At 42.1% G+C, this 24,672-nt stretch overlaps 1 protein-coding gene across 1 annotated transcript in view; it reads left to right on the top strand.

The window, feature by feature from the left end:
* Positions 1 to 9,479: 9,479 nt before the first annotated feature.
* LOC129859456 (cadherin-6-like) overlaps positions 9,480 to 24,672 on the top strand; it is a 96,385-nt gene continuing 81,192 nt past the window's right edge. Inside the window, exon 1 of the mRNA XM_055929270.1 lies at positions 9,480 to 9,980. The gene's annotated coding sequence lies outside the window, so the exon portion shown is untranslated. The remainder of the gene's footprint in view (positions 9,981 to 24,672) is intronic.

Genomic DNA, 24,672 nt, shown 5'->3' with positions numbered 1-24,672 from the left:
GCATATGAACTAACAGGTTATAGAGCAAACAACGCACTTATCACAACACAGGTTGTAATATGGCTTTTTTTTCTGGCTTGGCTTCCCCAGTCATTTTACAGACGCACCACTACTGATTTAAGTGTACACTAGATTACAGTAAAACAAAATGTACCGTAAAATTGCTTACCATTAAATTGATCACAGTAGCTGTACTGTAAAAATAAATTAGAGTAATTTACTGGCCAATTGCTGCCAGTAAGTTCCCTGTACATTTTACAGGAAATGTTTTACAGTGTGTGTGTGTGTGTGTGTTTGTGTGTGTGCATAGGTGTGTGTGTGTGTGATGTGTGAATAGTATCCTATTTACATCTTAATAAATGCACAATTCTATTGTAGACACAGTCTCTATCAATGCTCCCACTGTACCTTCTGCTAATCTGAACACCAATCTAAATGCACATCAAATTTAGTATTTCTTTGTCTGAACATTTATGATTTTCACCTAATCAGGAGGAGTTTTGCTGGCCACAGCTATTTTAACACCGGGGCAAAGAGTGGTCCAGTCAGCTTGGTCAGCATTCCAGTGAAATGTTCATCAAAAGGTACCTTATTCCCTATAGTGCACTACTTTTGATCTGAGACTTATGGTTTCTGGTCAAATGTAGTGCACTACATACGGAATAGGGATGCAACCCATATTTGGGACAAGGGGTCATGATATAGGCTGAAATGTGAAAACACTTTACCATAAATCAACTGAGGTCACAAGATGGTCACTGGATAATTTGATAAGCTTTATTACTCATCTTCGATTCCAATGATGATTTAAGCACATTGCTTGTAACTCATTCTTAGCTCTAACAAATAGCTACATTTCAATATTCATTCAAACCAGATATAGGCATAATTCACTATTTTGTCCTTATATATATATTTGTTTTCTTTTTTATCATGAAAAAGCATTTAAACGTCAGCTAAATGTATGCAGAAGATGCAACATTGCGACAGTGAGACGATTTATACCATAGTTTCCCCACCAGCCAAATCCAAAACATTTGCTGTTTTATTTCCCCATAGAATTGTAAAACTAGTTGATAAAAAGTTATCTTTGCTTCACAGAACAACAGGGTATCTGATATTTTCTAAAAGGAACTATGATATCCCAGATATGGCTCTTTTTGGTGCCTGACTCCCCTGTGCTCTCTTATTCATGTTCATGTTGTGCCACTTGTCACGCCCTGACCTTAGAGAGCCTTTTTTATGTCTCTATTTGGTTTGGTCAGGGTGTGATTTGGGTGGGCATTCTATGTTCTTTATTCTTATGATTTGTGTTTCTATGTTTTGGCCGGGTATGGTTCTCAATCAGGGACAGCTGTCTATCGTTGTCTCTGATTGGGAATCATACTTAGGCCACATGTTTTGCCACCTTAGGTTGTGGGATGTTGTTTTTGTTAGCTCTGTGTAGCCTTCAAGACGTTACGTTCGTTGTTCTTTTGTTGCTTTTGTTTGGTGTTCATTTTTTTAAATAAAGAAGCATGAACACGTATCACGCTGCACCTTGGTTTTCTTCCGACGAGCGTTACACCACTACCATTGATAGTGAACACTGGTGTGTTTGTGGACTATGGTGTTATGATGTATGTAAGGACACACTTATAGATGGTAGTTTTTTTTCCTCACGTTGTGTGTCAGAGAGAGAGAGAGTGAGAGACAGATACCCTTTCATAAACATACAAAGATTCCACTAATTTACCATGCCTGCTTCTTTTTACCTGCGTTTAGGTATGTCTGAAAGGGGTAGGAGGTTAAAAACATGGCAATTAAAAGCCACTTAAAGACCTAGTCTCCATGCATGTATTTTCACAGACCCTGTAACCAAAATACAGGTCTGTGTGAATGGTTCTCTGCTGTTTTTCCTGTAAATTCATTAACACTACCATTGTTTAACACCTCCTTCATTTGAAATACAAACAGTCCCCATGGTTTAACGACACCTTCCACCCATCCCCATTTGCCAGTTAACCACTTATATGTATTAACCGTGTACATATTTACAGGTAATATATTACGTCTTCTGTCTGAAATGGCTAAGAGAGAAAAGGAGAAAGAGAAAGAAAGTGAGAGAGAGAGAGACAAACAGGCCCAACCCCCACTATTACACCTGCCCAAGCCCCATAGTGCAACATAAGATGTATGTATCAGATGCTCAACATGCTCTGCTCACACCTACTGTGATGGTCCGGGCGTAAATCACACAAAAACAACACTAGACACTATGGAACACAAAGCTTTTACTATCTCATCCTGGAATATACAAAGTCTGAGGTAATCTGCTTTTGGACTAAAGAGCGGAAACCAAGACCTCGTCAAAGAAATTGGAAATACAGACATTGTCATCCTACAAGAAACATGGTATAAAGGATACATTGTTTGCCCTCTAGGTTACAGAGAGCTGGAAGTTCCATCCACCAAACTACCATGTGTGAAACAGGGAAGAGACTCAAGGGGTATATGCTAATTTGATATAGAGCAGACCTAACCCCTTCTATTAAAAGTCAAAACAGGAACATTTTACATTTGGCCAGAAATGAATAAGGAAATTATCTAAATGTGTATTACCTATATCCCCCCAATAGAATCCCCATACTTTAATGATGACAGCTTCTCCATCCTAGGGGGGGAGATCAACAATTTCCAAGCTCAGGGACAATTACTAATCTGTGGCGACCTAAATGCCAGACCTGGACCCAGAAAACCTGAGTCTACGCCTTCACTATAGTGAATCACTAAAACAATACAGAAATACTCTATGGAAAAAGAAGGAACAGCACGTCATAAATAAGCTCAATGTAATTGAATAATCAATAGAATTTAACCACTTCTGGGAAAATTGGAAAACTCTAAACAAACGACAACATAAAGAGTTATCCATTCAAAAAGGAGATGTATGGATAAACCACTTCTCTAATCTTTATGGCTCTGTAACATAGAACAAACAGCAAAAACATATACCGTTGAAGTCTGAAGTATACATACTGTCACGCCCTGACCTTAGAGATCCTTTTTATGTCTCTATTTTGGTTTGGTCAGGGCGTGAGTTGGGGTGGGCATTCTATGTTTTGCATTCTATGTGTTGTATTTCTTTGTTGTTCGGTTCTCAATCAGAGGCAGCTGTCTATCGTTGTCTCTGATTGAGAACCATACTTAGGTAGCTCTTGCCCACATGGGTTTTGTGGGTAGTTGTTTTATGTTTTGTGTCTGCACCAGACAGAACTGTTGCGCTTTCGTTCTCCTGTTTGTTGTTTTTGTTCAATTCGGTTTTCGGATTAAATTATGAATACTTTAAATGCTGCACCTTGGTCCACTCTTCCTTCAGCCCACAACGATCTTTACAGAACTACCCACCACCAAAGGACCAAGCAGCGGGGTAAGGAGGACTGGACATGGGAGGACATCCTGGACGGCAAAGGATCCTACACGTGGGAGGAGATCCTGGCTGGAAAAGATCGCCTGTCATGGGAGCAGGTCGAAGCAGCAAGGAAGGCAGAGGCAGCTAGGAAAAGGGCCAGGGATTACACAGGAACAAGACTGGCACTAAAGACCGGGAGGCCACTCCCCCCAAAATGTTTGGGGGGCACACGGGCGATTGGCTGAGCCAGGTTGGAGACCTGAGCCAACTCCCCGTGCTTACCGTGGCGGCCGTCGTACTGGTCAGGCACCGTGTTATGCAGTGGAGCACACGGTGTCTTCAGTACGTGTTCTTAGCCCAGTGCGCTATATCCCAGCTCCTCGCATCGGCCGGGCGAGAGTGGGCATCGAGCCAGGACGGAGTGTGCCAGCCCTGCTCTCCAGACCTCCAGGACATCTCTACGGCCCAGGATATCCTGCGCCGACTCTGCGCACTGTGTCTCCAGTGCGTCTGCACAGCCCAGTGCGTCCTGTGCCTGCGCCCCGTATGTGCCGGGCCAAAGTCACCATCCAGCCAGGACGGGTTGTGCAGGCTCTTAGCTCGAGACCTCCAGTGCGCCTCCACGGCCCAGTGTATCCGGTGCCTTGGCCAAGGAAGAGGCCTCCTGTTTGTCTCCCCAGCCTGGTGAGTCCTGTGCCTGTGCTAAGCCCTAACCTTCCAGCATGTCTCCCCAACCTGGTGAGTCCTGTGCCTTCTCCCAGAGCCAGGCCTCCTGTGTGTCTCTCCACTCCAGTGATGGTCCATGGCACGAAGCCTTCAGTGATGATCCATGGCAAGAAGCCTCCAGTGATGATCCATGGCACAAAGCCTCCAGTGATGATCCATGGCAAGAAGCCTCCAGTGATGATCCATGGCAAGAAGCCTCCAGTGGTGATCCATGGCACGAAGCCTCCAGTGGTGATCCATGGCACGAAGCCTCCAGTGGTGATCCATGGCATGAAGCCTCCAGTGATGATCCATGGCAAGAAGCCTCCAGTGGTGATCCATGGCACGAAGCCTCCAGGGGTGAGACATAGCACAGAGCCACCAGAGACACGCTCCTGTCCGGAGCCGCCAGAGACGCCCTTCTGTCCGGAGCCGCCAGAGACGCCCTCCTGTCCGGAGCCGCCAGAGATGCCCTCCTGTCCGGAGCCGCCAGAGACGCCCTCCTGTCCGGAGCCGCCAGAGACGCCCTCCTGTCCGGAGCCGCCAGAGACGCCCTCCTGTCCGGCGCCGCCAGAGTCTCCCACCTGTCCGGCGCCGCCAGAGTCTCCCTCCTGTCGTACTTTTTGGAGAAATGTCCTCTCGACTGATGAAACAAAAATAGAACCGGCCATAATGACCATCGTTATGTTTGGAGGAAAAAGGGGGAGGCTTGCAAGCTGAAGAACACCAGAGTCAAGGTATTGGAGTGGCAATCACAAAGCCCTGACCTCAATCCTATAGCAAATTTGTGGGCAGAACTGAAAAAGCGTGTGCGAGCAAGGAGGCCTACAAACCTGACTCAGTTACACCAGCTCTGTCAGGAGAAATGGGCCAAAATTCACCCAACTTATTGTGGGAAGCTTGTGGAAGGCTACCTGAAACGTTTGACCCAAGTTAAACATTTTAAAGGCAATGCTACCAAATACTAATTGAGTGTATGTAAACTTCTGACCCACTGGGAATGTGATGAAAGAAATAAAAGCTGAAATAAATAATTCTCTATACTACTATTCTGATATTTCACATTCTTAAAATAAAGTGATGATCCTAACTGACCTAAGACAGGGAATTCTTACCAGGATTAAATGTCAGGAATTGTGAAACTGAGTTTAAATGTAGTTGGCTAAGGCGTATGTAATCTTCCGACTTCAACTGTACATGATCAAATACAAATATTAAAATCAACTATTAAACACCAGAACCTACTGGATTCTCCAAATACATTGAATGAACTACAGGACAAAATACAAACCCTCCAACCCAAAAGGCCTGTGGGGTTGAAGGTATCATAAATGAAGTGATAAAATATACAGACCACAAATTCCATTTGGCTATATTTAAATTCTTTAACATGATCCTCAGCTCTGGCATCTTCCCCAATATTTGGAACCAAGGACTGATCACCCCAATCCACAAAAGCGGAGACTAATTTGACCCCAATAACTAACAGGGGATATGCGTCAATAGCAATCTTGGGAAAATCCTCTGAATTATCATTAACTGCAGACTTTTACATTTCCTCAGTGAAAACAATTTACTGAGAAAAAGTCAAATTGGCTTTTTACCTAATTACCATATGACACCCATGCATTCACCCTGCACACCCTAATTGACAAACAAACAAACAAAAACAAAGGCAAAGTTTTCTGGTGCTTTGTTGTTTTCAAAAAAGCATTTGACTCAATTTGGCATGCTATACAAATCGATGGAAAGTCGTGTTAGGGGAAAAACATACAACATTCTAAAATCCATGTACACAAACAACAAGTGTGCGGTTAAAATTGGCAAAAAATACACACATTTCTTACCACAGGGCCGGGGGCTGAAACAGGGATGCAGCTTAAGCCCCACCCTCTTCAAAATATATATCAACAAATTAGAGAGGGCTCTAGAACAGTCTGCAGTACTCGGCCTCACCCTACTAGAATCTGAAGTCAACTGTCTATGTACTTCTGTCCCCAAACATGGAGGGCCTACAGCAGCACCTATGTCTTCTGCACATATTCTGTCAGACCTGGGCTCTGACTGTAAATCTCAGTAACACAAAAATAATGGTGTTCCAAAAAAGGTCCAGCTGCCAGGACCACAAATACAATTCCATTTAGACACTGTTGCCCTAGAGTGTGCGAGAAACTACACATACCTCGCCCTAAACATCAGCGTCACAGGTAACTTCCACAAAGCTGTGAATGATCTGAGAGAAGGCAAAAAGGGCCTTTATGCAATCAAAAGGAACATAAAAATGTGACTTAGGTTCTGGCTAAAAATACTTGAATCAGTTATAGAGCCCATCGCCCTTTATGGTTGTGAGGTCTAGTGTCCGCTCGCCAACCAAGATTTCACAAAATGGGACAAACACCAAATTGAGACTGCAAGAGCCGTTAAATTCTACAACCACCTAAAAGGAAGCGATTCCCAAACCGTCCATAACAAAGTCTTTACCTACAGAGAAATGAACCTGGAGAAGAACCCCCTAAGCAATCTGGTCGTGGGGCTCTGTTCACACACACAAACAGACCCCACAGAGCCCCAGGACAGCAACACAATTAGACCCAACCAAATCATGAGATAACAAGAAGATAATTGCTTGACACATTAACAAAATTAACAAAAAAACATAGCAAACTAGAATGCTATTTGGCCCTAAACAGAGAGTACACAGTGGCAGAATACCTGACCACTGTGACTGACCCAAACTTAAGAAAAGCTTTCACTATGTCCAGACTCAGTGAGCATAGCCTTGCTATTGAGAAAGGCCGCTGAAGGCAGACCTGGCTCTCAAGAGAAGACACTGCACACTGCACACACACTGCACACTGCCCTCAAAATGAGGTGCAAACTGAGCTGCACTTCCTAACCTCCTGCCAAATCTATGACAATATTAGAGACAGATATTTCCCTCAGATTACACAGACCAACAATTTTTTTTGAAAACAAATATAATATTTTGATAAACTCATATCTATTGGGTGAAATACCACATTGTGCAATCACAGCAGCAAGATGTGTGACCTGCTCCCACAAGAAAAGGGCAACCATTGAAGCAAAACACCCATTGTAAATACAACCATATATGTATGTTTAATTATTTTCCCTTTAACTATTTGCCCATCATTACATCACTGTACTGTATATAGACATACTATGACATTTGAATTGTCTAACTTTCTTGAGTGTAATGTTTACTGTTAATGTTTTACTGTTTTATTTCACTTTTGTTTAATATCTATTTCAATTGCTTTGGCAATGTAAAGATATGTTTCCCATGCCAAGAAAGCCCCTTAAATTGAAATTGAGAAAGAGAGAGACAAAGAGAAAGAGAGAGACAAAGAGAAAGAGAGAGAGAAAGAGAGAGAGAGGGAGAAAGAGAAGAGAATAGGAGAGAGTAAGAGAGAGAGAGACCATGCAGCCGTGAAACAAGTCATTATTCAACGTTCCTCCATGCCTGTGGCGCTGATATCTCTCCTACAGGAAAAGGCGGCCGAACAGGCCCCCATTAACATCAACGGGGCTGTAGTGGAGCGGGTCGAGAGTTTCAAGTTCCTTGGTGTCCACATCACCAACGAACTATCATGGTCCAAACATACCAAAACAGTCGTGAAGAGTGCACAACAAAACCTTTTCCCCCTCAGGAGACTGAAAGGATTTGGCATGGGTCCCCAGATCCTTAAAAGGTTCTACAGCTACACCATCGAGAGCATCCTGACCGGTTGCATCACCACCTGGTATGGCAACTGCTCGGCATCTGACCGTAAGGCGCTACAGAGGGTAGTACATCACTGGGGCCTAGCTTTCTGCTATCCAGGACCCACATAATAGGCGGTGTCAGAAGAAAACCCAGAATATTGTCAGAGACTCCAGTCACCCAAGTTATAGACTATTATCTCTGCTACCGCACGGCAAGCGGTACCGGAGCACCAAGTCTAGGACCAAAAGTCTCCTCAACAGCTTCTATCCCCAAGCCATTAGACTGCTGAGCAATTCATAAAAATCACCACCGGACAATTTACATTGACCCCCCCCCTTTTACTTTGCTGCTACTCGCTGTTTGTTTGTTACCTATGCATAGTCACTTCGCCCCAACCTGTACATAGCCTCGTTATTATTATTCTTATCGTGTAACTTTTTATTAATACTTTTTATTTTAGCCTACTTGGTAAATAATTTCTTCTTCTTGAACTGCTCTGTTGGTTAAGGGCTTGTAAGTAAGCATTTCACAGTAAAGTCTACAATTGTTGTATTCGGCGCGTGTGGCAAATAAAGTTTGATTTGATTTGAAGATGGTGTTAAAACCGTCCCCTAGGGGCAACAGTGAGCCTTATTACCTTGAAGTAGGTTTCGGTATTGCTAGGGCGTTGTGGACTGGGACTTATGGTGCCAAAAGTTGAATGTGGAATCCAGCGATAGAAAGTCATTTGTATTTTTCCTTTAAGCCTATCTAAAATCTTAACCCTTACCTTAACCATTCGGAGTTAACGCCTAAACTTAACCTGAAACACACATTTGGTTTAGAAGAATTTAGAAATGTGACTTTTCTGAAACATGGATAAACTTCTAATTCTGACGTGAGACTGTGAGAGTTAGTTGAGACCAAGACCAAAACAGAATTCATAAATATTCACAAAACCAATATTGAGGCTATCCAGGCCCATTCAGTAGGTATGATTTGGTCAAGAGCCACAGTCAGTCATTGTCAATCAGTGGCTGATCTTTTAATAGAACATGCCAGATGTAGAAATCCCTCTGGCTCAGTGAATAGCTAGAGTTTGATGCTTGGTTGGAGGAAAGCTCCAAAGTGAAAGCTTGGGAGAGTTCCAGGAATCAAACTCATGCAACTAACACCCTGGGGAGGAAACAATTCTTGTAGGCCTGCTGTTTGTCACAATTTATAAAGAACTCCCCATAGTTCAGTAAATAAAAATTTGAAACCACAAACTAAATAATTTACATATTTTGCACACTATAGATTTTTTTATTTGTATTTAGAGGAAAACAATATTATTGCCACACTATGTAATTCAAGTTTTCTATATTATCCACACTTCAAGGTTAACATTTGAACAGTTACAAAAAAGGCATGCAAACAGTAGCCTACCTTATTCTCACATGCTAAATAGGCCTATCCTACTGGTCACAGATGTCAGTTAATCTAGTTTAGACTTGTCAACTAACATGAACTCAACATGAAATGAAATAAAAAATGTCACCGTGTCACTGGATTTAGGTTCACAGTTGGGTGACGAAAAGAGAAATGCCCTAACATTGATGACTTTTTACAAATCCAATTACTTTCCCACGTTGATTCAACGTCATCACATATATTTTGGGGGGTTGAAGTTCCATGGAAACAACGTGGATTCACCAGGTTTTGTCCAGTGGGATACGTCAATATATTTGGACATTTCTTTATTAGGCCTATATTATTTGCTAGCACATAGATGTTAGTAGTCTTACTTTCATGCTGAGGTTTTCAAATTGAGCTGACAATAATATATAATTTCTCTCCATCCCTCCGTTGAAGTAGCCTACATCAGTCCGTTCAAACGTGCCTCCACAGCGCGGCAAGCTGTTCATTATTTCAGTCGGACGATTTCTCCCCCTGCCCTGTATCAGGGACTTGTGAATGACAGCCAATCGGAGGCTGTGCCCTTTCCTTCAGCCTCCCTGACATACACACAGAGAAGTGATGCTGCCTACGCGAAAAAGCTCAACGCAGTTGAGGTACAGCCTTGAAGCTCTTTTGGAACCGCTGCAGTGAAGGAAAGGATACACTTCGCTCTCATCTCACCAACTACCCCTTCGCTATCGTAGGATTTCTCCAACTGAATAAGAACTCCGGTGGCAGGTGAGTGAAACGATCAAATCAACTTTATATATATATATCGATGTGAACATATTTTCAGCTTTGTGCTTTGTGGCCAAATGAAAGGTTGTCCCGATATATAAGGCTACTGTTTGAAAACTGCCGAGTCAAGTGCTATTGCGACCTAGAGGTTAGGCTATTGGTGTAATTTATTGACCGTTGTGCATGAAATGATTTCCAGGTAGCATTTTACGTTATATGTTCAATAGTTGATTCATAAATAAGGATAAGTCTAGGCGACTTAACTTTAGCCTACATCGCTGGAAGTTGCTTGGAATATCACTCGATGTGTAATGCATTATGCCGCATTCACGTAACCAGCCGGAACTATGAAACTCGGAAATATTCGACTTGCTAACTGGTTGAACGCGGCACGTGTAGCCTATAACTAGTTAGCAAGTCGGACATTTCCGAGTTTCCTAGTTTTTGACTACCACATAAACGCGGCATTAGACATAACGGACCACTGCGTCAACTTTAGGCTTTCGTTTATTATAGGGCCACGATGTTGAATAATGTATTTTGGAAAATATGATTTGACTCCTTCAGATCAGATGTACAGTAGGCTGCAGTAGCACTGTGATGGCACCACATGGCAACACATCGTGAAGAGTATCACACGGAGGGAGGTCCACCTTATATCTCCTTAATATAATGACAACTGAATATTTTTTTATGTAATATTCATTGTTTGTTGGTGCTATATGAAATGTTCTCATTCCTCTTAATTCTTCCCCACTGGTTATGCTACGGATATCGATGCAGGTAGCCTAAAGGCTACAGTAGAGTAGGCTACATGCGTTGAGGAAAATATGAAATTGTTTCTCTCTGTACAGTTGGCTGGTGTAGCCTGAAGCGCACGGGTCAGACCATGATTTGAATAGGCTCCTGGAGATGCCTGGACCTTTCCAAGTATGCCTCCTCAAGTGCGCCCTCAGTCATATTACATTAAGTCTTAACGTTTGAGGCTTTTACAGTATTCATTTGGACTAGGTACATTCGGGAAGGCCTGTAGGCTATGCAATTCCTCAAGATCTTTGCATTCTCATCAGCCTTTTGGGGGCCTTAAGCAAGATTTGGTTGGGGGGGCCCCCACTTCGCTGCAATTTGTTTTGCCATGGGCAGAGAGAAAATAATTGCAGTTTTACAGCTAATTTCCTGCATTTCTACCCATTTTGTCACGGGGTGGAGTAAGATGTTTGCAGTATTAAAGCTAATGTCCTGCAATTCTGCACATGTTGTAATGACATCTGAGTGAGAATGACTAACAAACACACCTGTTCAAGGGCCCTATATGCCTGGTCGGTATTCGGACGTGATTACTACAAGTTTAGATAGCTGGCTAGACTAATTACCAATCCAACAACTGTTAGTTGGCATGACTAATTGAGTGACTGTCAGTGACTGACATAACAAGATAAAACTTTGCTTTGTATATGTATGTATGCCAAAACATGTATGGGGGATTGGAAGTGATGCAGTTAATTACATTGATGGAAGCTACAATCTATCTGCAATATTAAAGCTGATCTACAACATGAAAAAATATATATATATACGTTTGAGACCCAGACTGAACCCCCCCCCCCCCCCCCCATACGGTCAGGGGCCCTAAATGTATGTCGCCTGGAACCTTAATAACTTTAATTGCTTGCATGAGTTTGATTGAGCTGTATTCTTTGGGTTGGTTAGGCCTTACCCTATGCACCTTGCTTGGACAATATGGCAGTTGATTCTTTCCTAGTGGGTTTCTTTTGTTTGGTGCCATTTAGCCTATATCACAAACTTGACTCTTTAACGGGCCCTTTGCTCTGTACGCCTTAGCTTGTACAGCGTACTTCATGTTGCATGCTTCAGTTATGAAAAGTATTGCACTTAATAAAATGATTAGATTAGAAACTACATTCTCAGGTTGCGGTAACGTCAGGTGAGCGCTACTGGGTGTTGTCTAGATGGATTACCGTTTATGTCAACATTGACTTTTCGTTGCTGGTTAGGAGAACTTACACAGCAGGTTAGGAGAATTAACATAGCAGGTTAGGATAATTCGATTAAAGCCAGGAACATTTTTAAGGTTATCTACAATTTGACGTCAATTTGGCGGAAACTGAATCCCTTCTAGACATGACCATGCTGTTGGTCATGCGCACTGTATTCTGGGAATCTGCCTATTCCTCAAAACTTTGGGAGAAAAAAAGCCCCATTTAGGCATACCTCACTGTGAACACAAAATACACAAAGATTAAAAAAAAGAACCACTGTTAAATTAAAGTTGATATGTAGAAGTAATTAATTATTCAAACCTCCATATTTTGTGTTTTAATGCTTGATAAAGTTATCCAGGCCTTCCTCTAGCCTCCAGATTGCTTCATGTTGGTTATATTGCTCTAGCTCTCTAAAGCCTGCAGTGATATGCCTGGAGGAGGCCAAGAAGTTGTTAGGGGGAGTTGACTAAGTCGACTACCAGGGGAATATGCTGCAAGAATATCACCCTCTCTCCCACATTCAAATGAGCAGATCATGTACAACAGTACATGCTTAAAAAAACTGATTGTACGCTGTTGACAGAGCCTTGTGCAATGGGTAGCTCGTGCATTGCATTAAGATGTTGGCTTTGGAAATAAAATAAGTTTTCCATTGACACTTGCAAGGAGTTGTGTTACAGGCCTAATGCTGATATGTTTTTCACGATTCACCTATCTGCATTTGAAAATGACTTATCACCATTTTGTTTGCATAAGACAGACGACAGCAGTTTGGTACTGTCAAATAACTTACTAGTGTGACGAGACCAAGGATTTTGCAACAGAACAGATTTCATGGCTCAGTTTTTACATACATTTTGGTTTGAAGTTGGAAGATGAAAGAGAGAGAGTAGCATAAGATCTGTGTCTGATCAAAGACACACAGCAAACATGTCAGGGACTGAATATTTATAGCCTCTGAAAATAGACATTCCTCTGTGTGTGTGCCCACGTGCATGGATGTGTGTGTACTGTGTGTGTGGTGTATGTCCGTGTGTGTAACGTGTGTGATTATGTGTCCGAGTGTGTGCGCATGGGTGTGTGGTGTATGTGAGAGGCGGCGGGGGGGGGGGGGGGGGGGGGGGGGGGGGCCAAAGGAATAGACATATCATGGAATTTGTTTTGACAGGTAAGGGAATAGACATATCAAAACCATTATTCTTCAAGGCCTTGAAATTAATGCTTTGGAGTCAACATTTCATCAATCCATTTTTTTAAATCAACTATCTAGTATATTCCACAGGTAATTTGTGTCATCAGTTTAGGGCAAATCCAAAGGCTGGATGTTGTTATGAGGTGATGCTGATTACCTGTGTTCTCAATCTGCTCGTTCTCTGTCTCTGTCTCTGTCTCTGTCTCTGTCTCTGTCTCTCTCTCTGTCTCTCTCTCCCTGTCTCTCTCTCTCTCTCTGTCTCTCTCTCTGTCTCTGCCTCTCTCTTTCTCTCTCTCTTTCGCTCTCCTGTCTTCACTATCTCTCATCTCTTGAGTGTTAGTGTGATGATGATGACATCACAGGATGTGGGTAAACCCGATGGCCGTGCTGTCTGTGATGACCAATGACCCACTGCTGATTACATTATGTCCGCTCCAGATGGACAGCGTCATTTTGATGTGTCCTGCTCCAGAATCATAATATTGAACCTTTCAAGTCCTCAGTCCTCCAAGCAGCAGCATCTGGTCTTAATGAAATCACATCCCCATGCCCACTGACTATCTGTACCACTTCACAGTGACACACAAAACTAATTGCGTTCTTTCTGTGTTTGTGTGCGCGCGCGTGCTCATGCGTGTACGTGTCTCTGTGTGTGTGTGCACATGCGTATGTTGTGATGTATTAGTAGTCAGTCACAGAATACCTTGGGGCACCTTGATTTCTTCTGTGCGTTAGTGAAGGTCCTATATACTGTATGTTGTGATTATCATGGCTATGGTTGTATTGAAAGAAAGGGTATGGAGGTTGAAAATTGTTCATTTGGATATTCCTGGGTTTAACTCAAATGGGTGATGTACTCACTAGAATGTTTGAAGAATTGCCTTTCGTATTTTGGCCATGCAAAAAAACATGCCCCCTTCTGGGCAGAAGAGATATGGAAACTATATGACAGGTGTTTATGACAGGTGTTTATGACTGCTGATGTGTCATCACCAAGACGAAGCATTTTGAAGTTTCTTTGAGAACAATTCCAACTTGGTAACTATGTTCTGATGGTGTATCTTCATTCAGAAAGGTATGGTCAGAACATTTTGTAACCGAACACAAGCAAAATAACAGTTAAGACGTGGTGCTGACATCCCAAACATTTGAGACGTCTGTATTTTGGTTATCCTCAGTGTTTGTGGAGGTCAGTGTTCTTTACCCCTGAAAGGTCAGTAACTGTGGTCCTACGTCTCATTTACCGTCACTACAGAAGACTGAGAGGTAATGATGGGTTTTGGGTAAAACCACAGAAAGACCATTTTTCTGACAGGGGGTTTTAGTAAAAGGGGATTTTTGTACACATTTTGTCCACTGGCCAAAATAATAGCACCATTCTACAGTAGAATCTGCTCAAATCGGTTAAAAGGGGACATTTTCTGTGTTTTTTGTGTGTCGTTAAATACACTGTAGGAGAAGATCACCGATACCTGATTTCTCAGTTGTTAATTATCTCAGTAATAACTTTAGTAACAACATAGTAACAGCATAGTAGTTACATAGGTATTACTATGTAATTACATGGTAATAGGGTTTAGCGATATCAGTTATTACACAATTAGAACAAGGACTGTAATTACAGATCCACTTGCTGATGGTTATTCCATTGCTAATGTTATTACACATTTTCTTGTTCCATGTAATTCATGTGTTGTAATAACACGTATAAAAGTCAACTGTGAGTTAACATGTTTATAACGGCCAATAAATTGTGACCTCGTTACATGTAACCACACAGTGCCGCTACCATCAAATCCCCCACTTAATCCCAGGGTTGATTCCATCTTGAGCTAATGATGGAAATAGGCTGGTAACAACAATTACATACACACCTGGGTTGGGGTCAATTCCATTTCAAGTCCAGTCAATTCAGGAAGTACACTGAAATTCCTATTCCACTTAATTTCAGTGCTTTTAAAATGAATTGGAATCTCGTTTACTTTCTGATTTGGGTGGAATTGAAACCCTGACACACACACACACACACACACCCACACACACACACCAGAGACGGCGCGAAGCAAAAGGTATAAGGTTCTCAACACGCTTCTCAGCACAATTTAACAAGATATATTAGTCACCCAGGAGGCAGCAAAAAGCCAGCCGTCCATAGTGCTCAGCAGACTGGGCTCTGACTGGGGAAGAGAGATAGTGATTTACCACAAAGCCCTGTAGACCATGGCACCATTTCAGAGGCTGGGAAGTCACATGGTTGAGGCATGGCCGTGAAAGCCCACACATACAGTAGCTAGTTACCTCTTTTTATTTTTTCTTCGGGATAAAGGCTTGGAAAGAGTTGGAATTAGAGAAAGGGGGAATTTACGGTGGCTAAAATGCAGGTTTTAGCTAAATTGTTGTGTTTGGACTGTGCTGTGAGCTGTAAGGTACGGAAAGATAAACAACTCCACCTTATATAAACTTAGATCGGGTGCTGAATCCTTGTGCTGTGCATAGTCCAAACAACAAAAATAGGACAGCACTCCGGTGAATAAACTGAAACAAACGTATTTGTTTTAACGCACAAACTTTTTAGAGTGTGAGCCCTTCTTCAGCGTGCATAGGAGGCAATGGCAATCAATGTTATGACAAAGCAGGCCACAGACAGGTGGCCATTATTATAGATTCACAAAGTCAGTATTGATCCAATCAAGAGATGAAATGGAGACTTTTCTATGACGCCTCATGTGTGTTCTCTCAGCAGTATTATAGCATGTGTCTAATCTGTGCTGTGAGCTATAAGGTGTGGACAGATACTGTAGAGGAAGACACTCACATGGCAGCACACGTTCACACACACACTCAGATCCTACCTCGCGTCCAGCCGCTTCACTCTGTCTGGTTATAAGGATTCCTTGGCAGTAAACAACCCAGGGGCTTGACTCCAATACTACAGACAGGGCACGTCCCAAATTGAACCTTATTCCCAATATAGTGCACTACTTTTGACCAGGGCCCATAGGGATCTGGTCGACAGTAGTGCACTATGTAGGGAATAAGGTGCCGTTTGGGACGAAGGCACAGACTGCACTAAGTGGCTTGAGGATGTTAAACAGTGTCTGGGGGGCAGAACAGAACAGAACATGACAGTCAGTTAATAAGTGTTGAGAAGAAGACCAAGTGGAGGCCAGAGAACAGACGACAACAATGTCTGTCTGTCTGACTGACTCAACATACTGTACAGCACAGGAGGGTCTGACTGGTGTTAGAGAAAAGGAAGGGATCCTATTGACTGTTGGATAAGAATGGGGCAATAAGAAGAGATCACAGATCCAAGCAGAAGACGAGGGGTATTAGTGGCTAGCTTTGATACATAGACAAGGAATGGGGCTTTGTGTGTTTGTGTCTGACTCGCTAGAGCAGGGACTGTGGGAGAGGAGATGAGAGAGGGATCTAGCTAAACAGGGTGATAATGACACATGCTTACTCCTGCAGGGCCTGCCATTGTTCTGTCAGCCCAGCAGAGAACTGTCAACTACAGAGAACGCTAAGACCAAGGAAGATGTGTGTGTGATAGACTGTTTGTCTGTCAGTGTGTGTGTGAATGTGTGTGTGTGTGTGTATGTACTGTAGGTGTATATAATGTAAGTTGGCTGCAGAGGAGGAGTGATATGATTTCCACACCCTTAATAGACTTCAGAAGTAATTATGCAGGTTATTGAATATGACTTGTAACACGTCGGCTCAGTGAATGTTCACAGTGTGACAGGCTGTCCTTGTGAATTAGCCTAGGGGCTGTGCTTCTGTCCTGCTGCTGGCCAAAACCCTCCTCTTACACCCAGCCCATTCAGGCAGTCAGGCAATCATTATTTTATTATTTTTCTCTCTCTCTACACTCACACACACACTTTTTAGTAGCACAGTCACACGAATCTGCATGATAAAATGTTTCACATGAAGTATGTAAACATTTCTCATTTATTTCCCAAGGCAAAACTGGTTAGCATCCTATCTCGACTGAACTATCAAATACTGGAGGGAAGAAATGGTTCTAAAACACCGGTCCAAGATTTGCTAATCAGATAGGAGAGGAGTCAAGGTTAGAATGACTGTCAGTTGTCAGAAAGCAGAATATTATTTCCAAGCAAAGCTCTCTCGCTCTCTCTCTCCCTCTCTCGTTCATAGCATTCTAGGGTCTCTGAAGAAGCATAAATTGTATGGTTCTTTAAAGAACCTCCAGGCCCAGAATTGAATAGGGTTAGCGTTTCAAGCCTTATTTGCATATTTCCCAGGGTGCCTTTCAAGTAGTGATGGGAAACAGAGGCTTTCTGAACCCTTTGGGGCTATCACCAAATTGTGCCAAAAAAACGGTTAATTACTCAGAGCTTTTAACCGACAGCGCATTCGTGACTTTTATCACATTTCAGGAGAAGACCCAGACATAGACAGTGTCGAAATAACACACGTTTATTACTAGAACAGGGGGCAGGCAAAACGACAGGTCAAGGGCAGGCAAAGGTCAGTAATCCAGATCAGAGTCCATAAGGTACAGAACGGCAGGCTCGGGGTCAGGGCAGGCAGAGGTCAGTAATCCAGATCAGAGTCCATAAGGTACAGAACGGCAGGCAGTCTCGGGGTCAGGGCAGGCAGAGGTCAATAACCCAGAGTGGTGTGTCAAGGTACAGAACAGCAAGCAGGCTCAGGGTCAGGGTGGGCAGAATGGTCAAAACCGGAAAAACTAGAAAACAGGAACTACAGTTAACAACATACAAACAGAGAACACAGGTATAATACACTGGGGAAAATGGGGAAGATGGGCGACACCTGGAGGGGTTGGGTCATAATCCTGTTGAAAAGCAAATGATTGGTTCCATTAAGCGCAAACCAGATGGGATGGTGTATCGCTGCAGAATACTGTGGTAGCCATGCTGGTTAAGTGTGCCTTAAATTTTAAATAAATCACTGACATTGTCACCAGCAAACCAGCCCCACACCATCCACCGGTCTAATGTCCATTGCTCGTGTTTCTTGGCCCAAGCAAGACTCTTCATCTTATTGGTGTCCTTTAGTCGTGTTTTCTTTGCAGCAATTCCACCATGAAGGCCTGATTGACGCAGTCTCCTCTGAACTGTTGATGTTGAGATGTGTCTGTAACTTGAACTCTGTGAAACATTTATTTGGGCTGCAATTTCTGAGGTGCAGTTAACTCTAATGAACTTATCTTCTGCAGCAGAGGTGACTCTGGGTCTTCCTTTCCTGTGGCGGTCCTCATGAGAGCCAGTTTCATCATAGCGCTTGATGGTTTTTTGCGACTTTAAAAAGTTATTGAAAATTTTCCGCATTGATTGACCTTCAATTCTTAAAGCAATGATGGACTGTCGTTTCTCTTTGCTTCTTTGAGCTGTTCTTGCCATAATATGAACTTGGTCTCTTACCATATAGGGCTATCTTCTGTATAATCTTCTGTATAAACTGTGCATCCAGAGTATTATTTAGGATGCTGGATAAAGAAAACAAATTATTTGAACAACAATGGCAAGATAGTGTGGTTTTTCAAAAATATATATTTTTCAACAATAGCCAAGGTGTGATCATGTGCCTATGTTGGTGTCTGATCTTAAAGTGCCATGCCTACCCTGCTGAGATACCATTCAGGTGCTATACACTGAAACAAATCTAAGTAAATTGGTAAATAAGGTTTGCAACTTTGCATCGAAGAAAGCATCTGCACCATGGCAAAATTAGTGGGAACTCACATTTTGCAACACACGTTTAGAAAAAGCACGTGATGAAACAAAGCGTTAGACGTTCTTCATCACGTGGTAATGGTACTTTGAAACTATCCGTCTATGCTTAAATTATAACAACAGAGAGTAGCAGCGGTGTGGGGGGGGGCAATGCAAATAGTCTGGATAGCCATTTGATTAGGTGTTCAGGAGTCTTATGGCTTGGGGGTAGAAGCTGTTTATAAGCCTCTTGGACCTAGACTTGGCGCTCCGGTACCGCTTGCCGTGCGCTAGCAGAGAGAACAGTCTGTGACTAGGGTAGCTGAAGTCTTTCACAATTTTTAGGGGCTTCCTCTGACACCACTTTGTATAGAGGTCCTGGATGGCAGGAAGTTTGGCCCCAGTGATGTACTGGGCCGTTCGCACTACCCTCTGTAGTGCTTTGCGGTCGGAGGCCGAGCAGTTGCCATACCAGGCAGTGATGCAACCAGTCAGGATGCTATCGATGGCGCAGCTGTAGAACCTTTTGAGGATCTGAGGACCCATGCCAAATCTTTTCAGTCTCCTGAGGGGGAATAGGTTTTGTCGTGCCCTCTTCACGACTGTCTTGGTGTGCTTGGACCATGTTCGTTTTTTGGTGATGTGGACATCAAGGAACTTGAAGCTCTCAACCAGCTCCACTGCAGCCCCGTTGATGAGAATGGGTACGTGCTTGATCCTCTTTTTCCTGTAGTCCACAATCATCTCCTTTGACTTGATCACGTTGAGGGAGAGGTTGTTGTCCTGGCACCACACTGCCAGTTCTCTGACCTCCTCCCTATAGGCTGTCTCATTGTTGTCGGTGATCAGGCCTACCGCTGTTGTGTCATCGGCAATGTTAACGATGGTGTTGGAGTCGTGCCTGGCCGTGCAGTCATGAGTGAACAGGAAGTACAGGAGGGGACTGAGCACGCACCCCTGAGGATCCCCTGTGTTGAGGATCAGTATGGCGGATGTGTTGTTACCTACCCTTACCACCTGGTGGCGGTCCTTCAGGAAGTCCAGGATCCAGTTGCAGAGGGAGGTGTTTAGTCCCAGGGTCCTTTGCTTATTGATGAGCTTTGAGGGCACTATAGGTTTGAACGCTGAGCTGTAGTCAATGAATAGCAGTCTCACATACAGTAGGTGTTCCTTTTGTCCAGGTTTGAAAGGGCAGTGTAGAGAGCAATAGATTACATCATCTGTGGATCTGTTGGGGCGGTATGCGAATTGAAGTGGGTCTAGGGTTTCTGGGATAATGGTGTTGAATGTGAGCCATGACCAGCCTTTCAAAGCACTTCATGGCTACAGATGTGTGTGCTATTGGTCGGTAGTCATTTAGGCAGGTTACCTTATTGTTCTTGGGCATAGGCACTATGGTGGTCTGCTTAAAATATGTTGGTATTACAGACTCGGACAGGGAGAGTTTGAACATTTCAGTGAAGACACTTGCCAGTCTGTAAGTAGAGTCCAGCAGAAGTCGACGTTTTGGAAGCCAAAGCTTTGTACGTCATTTATCATGCGATAACTACTTTTCAAGTTTGCTGTGGGTTTGAATTCAACTTTTTCAACTCACTTTTACATATTAGCAAAACACTTTTGATCCATATGTTAATAAATACCATTAACAACTACCACAGCTGTTTCATTTACAATCACTGTTTGAGAAAGAAAGATATCTAAATAGGCTCTTTCAATTCGATACTAGTGTGCTATGATAGATGTGTCTGCTGTGTAGCTCTACTCCCCGAGCTGTCTTTCCACCTGCTTAAAAGGTGAAATATCAAGATAAAACAAAAAAGCTTACAACAGAGGTCGGCACTCTCACTTCCGAGTTCCAACACCTGCTTCAAACGTCATCATCATGTGGTATCGACCTGCTTTCGAACGTCATCATCGTGCGGTATTGTTACTTTGATAACAAGCATCGCTACGTCGTGTCGAATCAGTAGTGCTTGGGAAACTGCATCAGATCATCGGAGCTCCGGTATCAATCGTCCCATCACTACTTTCAAGTGAATTTTAGAGTTACCAGTACCATCCATGACTGTGTTTGCTAGTGACAGAGACATGGTTTATACATTCATTCATTTTCAGTCCTGTGGCCTTCACCAAATGAGATCCTAAGAAAATATGTTGTCATTAAAATGTAATTATTTTAGACAATACAATACAAATTTCTTTTGAGGGCTAGTACGCTCTCGTTGGTTGGCCCTCGCTTCATACTTGTTGCCAAACCAACTGGCTACAGGTTATCTACAAGTCTCTGCTAGGTAAAGCCCCGCCTTATCTCAGCTCGCTGGTCACCATAGCAGCACCCACTCGTAGCACGCGCTCCAGCAGGTATATCTCACTGGTCACCCCCAAAGCCAATTCCTCTTTTGGTCGTCTTTCCTTACAGTTCTCTGCTGCCAATGACTGGAACGAACTGCAAAAATCTCTGAAGCTGGAAACACTTATCTCCCTCACTAGCTTTAAGCACCAGCTGTCAGAGCAGCTCACAGATTACTGCACCTGTACATAGCCTATCTATAATTTAGCCCAAACAACTACCTCTTCCCCTACTGTATTTATTTATTTATTTTGCTCCTTTGCACCCCATTATTTCTATTTCTACTTTGCACATTCTTCCACTGCAAATCTACCATTCCAGTATTTTACTTGCTATATTGTATTTACCTCACCACCATGGTCTTTTTTTTGTCTTTACCTCCCTTATCTCACCTCATTTGCTCACATTGTATATAGACTTATTTTTCTACTGTATTATTGACTGTATGTTTCGTTTATTCCATGTGTAACTCTGTGTTGTTGTATGTGTCGAATTGCTATGCTTTATCGTGGCCAGGTCGCAGTTGCAAATGAGAACTTGTTCTCAACTAGCCTACCTGGTTAAATAAAGGTGATTTTATTTTTATTTTTATAATAAATATTCCTAATACAGTGGCCTGAAATGCTAGCTTGCAATACATAATGCTAGCTTGCAAAGTGATGAGTAAATCCAACATTTACATTTTTATTCACCCGCCACCTGCATTCAAAATGACTAAGACATGAGACTACCTTAATTAAAAGTTCTTAAATGTAATGGCAAAATTTTGATTTCCGCCTAAATAGACATTGCCATTGATTGATAGACATACCCAAAAGTAACTGCTATTCATGTGTAATTACATGATTCTGACATGCAACAACTTGGTATATTTGGAAAGAAGACATCTGGTAGATTATGAGGAAATGAACAGAAGATAGATAGGAGTTACATAGTTCAGAATACACAAGATCAAGCACACACAAAATAACCGTTTTTGTATTTATTTTGTATTTTTAAAAGCATCTTACATTGACAAACTGTAAGTTAATTATTGATGCCTAGAGCTGGAAACAGAACATGTGAACAATATCAGAGAAGAAAATGGGAGTGATAGACCTAAGAACTAGAAATGGGCAGATGTTTTAGTAAGTGGTGTCAGGTGTGGTCACGGGACGTTTCCAAGTGTCCCTAAACCTCTCCAAAGTGGCATATGTCTGTAAATTAGATCATTTCAGTGCTATTACATATTTGCAATCCCTAAATGCTATTTGTTCAGCATAAAAATACTCAAACATAGTGGTGGTGTTATGGGGTATCCAGGGTACATTCAAGTGTCCTTTCAACCTCTCCAAAATGTCCAAATGTGGTAATTGCATCGTTTTTGAACACTGGATGTGCCTAAAAGTTATTATTAACTATAAAAACTAAATCTCTACAACACCAACCTCTCTCAAACATGGTGGTGTTGGGGGACATACAGGGGATATGGATGCCTGCAGCGTGTAAGCAGGCAACATCATATTTTTGATGCGCAAAGATATAGTCACTCGGTGGACATTCGATGTTGCTATTAAGTCATACACCATTAAGCCTACATGACAATAGGCTAGATTTGTTCCTACCAACCTAAAGATTAATTTGATACCCTCCATGTAGCTATAGCTCAAATACAGACCAAATTGAAGCTTACCTTGTAAGATGTTTGCTGTTTGGTGAAAGTGTTGTGTGGTCTGGTCTAATGATCAATAACGGTAGCTTCACAACGCTAACTGGAATGTAGGTAGCAGCCATCTTGAAACACGAGTCATCGGCTCGGCCTGCCATTATAAATGTGCATGCCCATATATGGTAGTAAGTCATACCAAATATTTGAAGGCCCCGGTCAATAGCCAAGATACTCAGCTTTTGCAGAAAGGGACTGCCGTTCTCATACCAGACTGAATTGAATAAAAACAATCAAATATGTGGACTTTACATCTAAACAAACATTTAGGTAATGGGTACAATACGTCCAAGTAACAGATTGGAATAGTTCAGAAAAAAAATTATGTTATTTATATTGGAGTAGAATAAGATTAATTAATCAATGAATGTTCATGCAAAAACATAGATATTGAAACAAACAATAAAAAAAAAATCTACATGCAAAAGACCATGCTGGTAAATATGATAACTCTGGTTATGAACACCAACTCTGAGGTTAGTTTACAACACTGAGTGTCTATTTAACTATTTACAGTGTTTAAAAAAAAAATCAACACTAGAAGTGTTACACTGAAAAATCAACACTAGTTAACACTGTCCAATTTGCTGTGTGCTATGAAAGGGACACATTTTCAGGCTCCCATGCATTTCAATAACCTTTCAGAAGTCTGAAGAACTGTAGATGCCACGTCAAGAACCCCACACTTAACTCAAAGGTTCTTTATCAGGCAGGAGTACTCAAAGGAGTACCCATAAGAGCTGAGGAAGAACCACTTAACCTCTCTGGGATAGATGGGACGCTTGCGTCCCAACAGCCATGTCAAAATGTAGAGCGCCAAATTCAAAAAAATTATATAAAATTAAACTTGATTAAATCACACATATAAGATGTCAAATTAAAGCTACACTCGTTGTGAATCCAGCCAACATGTCAGATTTCAAAAAGGCTTTTCGGCGAAAGCATAAGATGCTATTATCTGATGATAGCCCAATGTAAACAAGAGAGTGTAGCCTATTTCAACCATGCTAGCGCTACTCAAAACGCTAATATAAAATATAAAACATGCATTACCTTTGACGAGATTCTTTTGTTGGCACTCCAATATGTCCCATAAACATCACAAATGGTCCTTTTGTTCGATTAATTCCATCCATATATATCCAAATTGTCCATTTATTTGGCGCCGTTGTACCAGGAAAAACAGCGTTCAATTTGAACAAAATCACGACACAATATCTAAAAAAAATTACCTCTAAACTTTGCCAAAACATTTCAAAGTACTTTTGTAATACAGCTTAAGGTATTTGTAAACGTTAATAATCGATCAAATTGAAGACAGGTCAATCTGTTTTCAATACAGGATATCAACAAACTCACGGAACATTTCACGTCTTGCCCAAATCTCAAACATAAACAAACGACGTCCCTCCACTTCCGGGTCAATATCTTGTTCACCTCACTAAGAAAAAACCTTAACCATTTTCCATACAATGGCGACATCCAGTGGAAGCAGTAGAAACTGCGCATTTACTGATTAGAATTCTGGTTTGCCCAAAACAATCCATTGAACATAGAGGAACTTAACAATAAAAAAGTTAGTCCTCAGGGTTTTGACTGCTATATAAGTTCTGTTATACTTACAGATATGATTCAAACAGTTTTAGAAACTTCAGAGTGTTTTCTATCCAAATCTACTAATTATATGCATATCTTATATTCTGGGGATGAGTAGCACGAAGTTGAAATTGCGCACAC

Source organism: Salvelinus fontinalis, chromosome 7, assembly GCF_029448725.1.
Source record: "Salvelinus fontinalis isolate EN_2023a chromosome 7, ASM2944872v1, whole genome shotgun sequence".
Classification (NCBI taxonomy): Eukaryota; Metazoa; Chordata; class Actinopteri; order Salmoniformes; family Salmonidae; genus Salvelinus; species Salvelinus fontinalis.
Note: the sequence above shows the minus strand (reverse complement) of the source record. Positions and strands in the feature narration are given on the sequence as shown.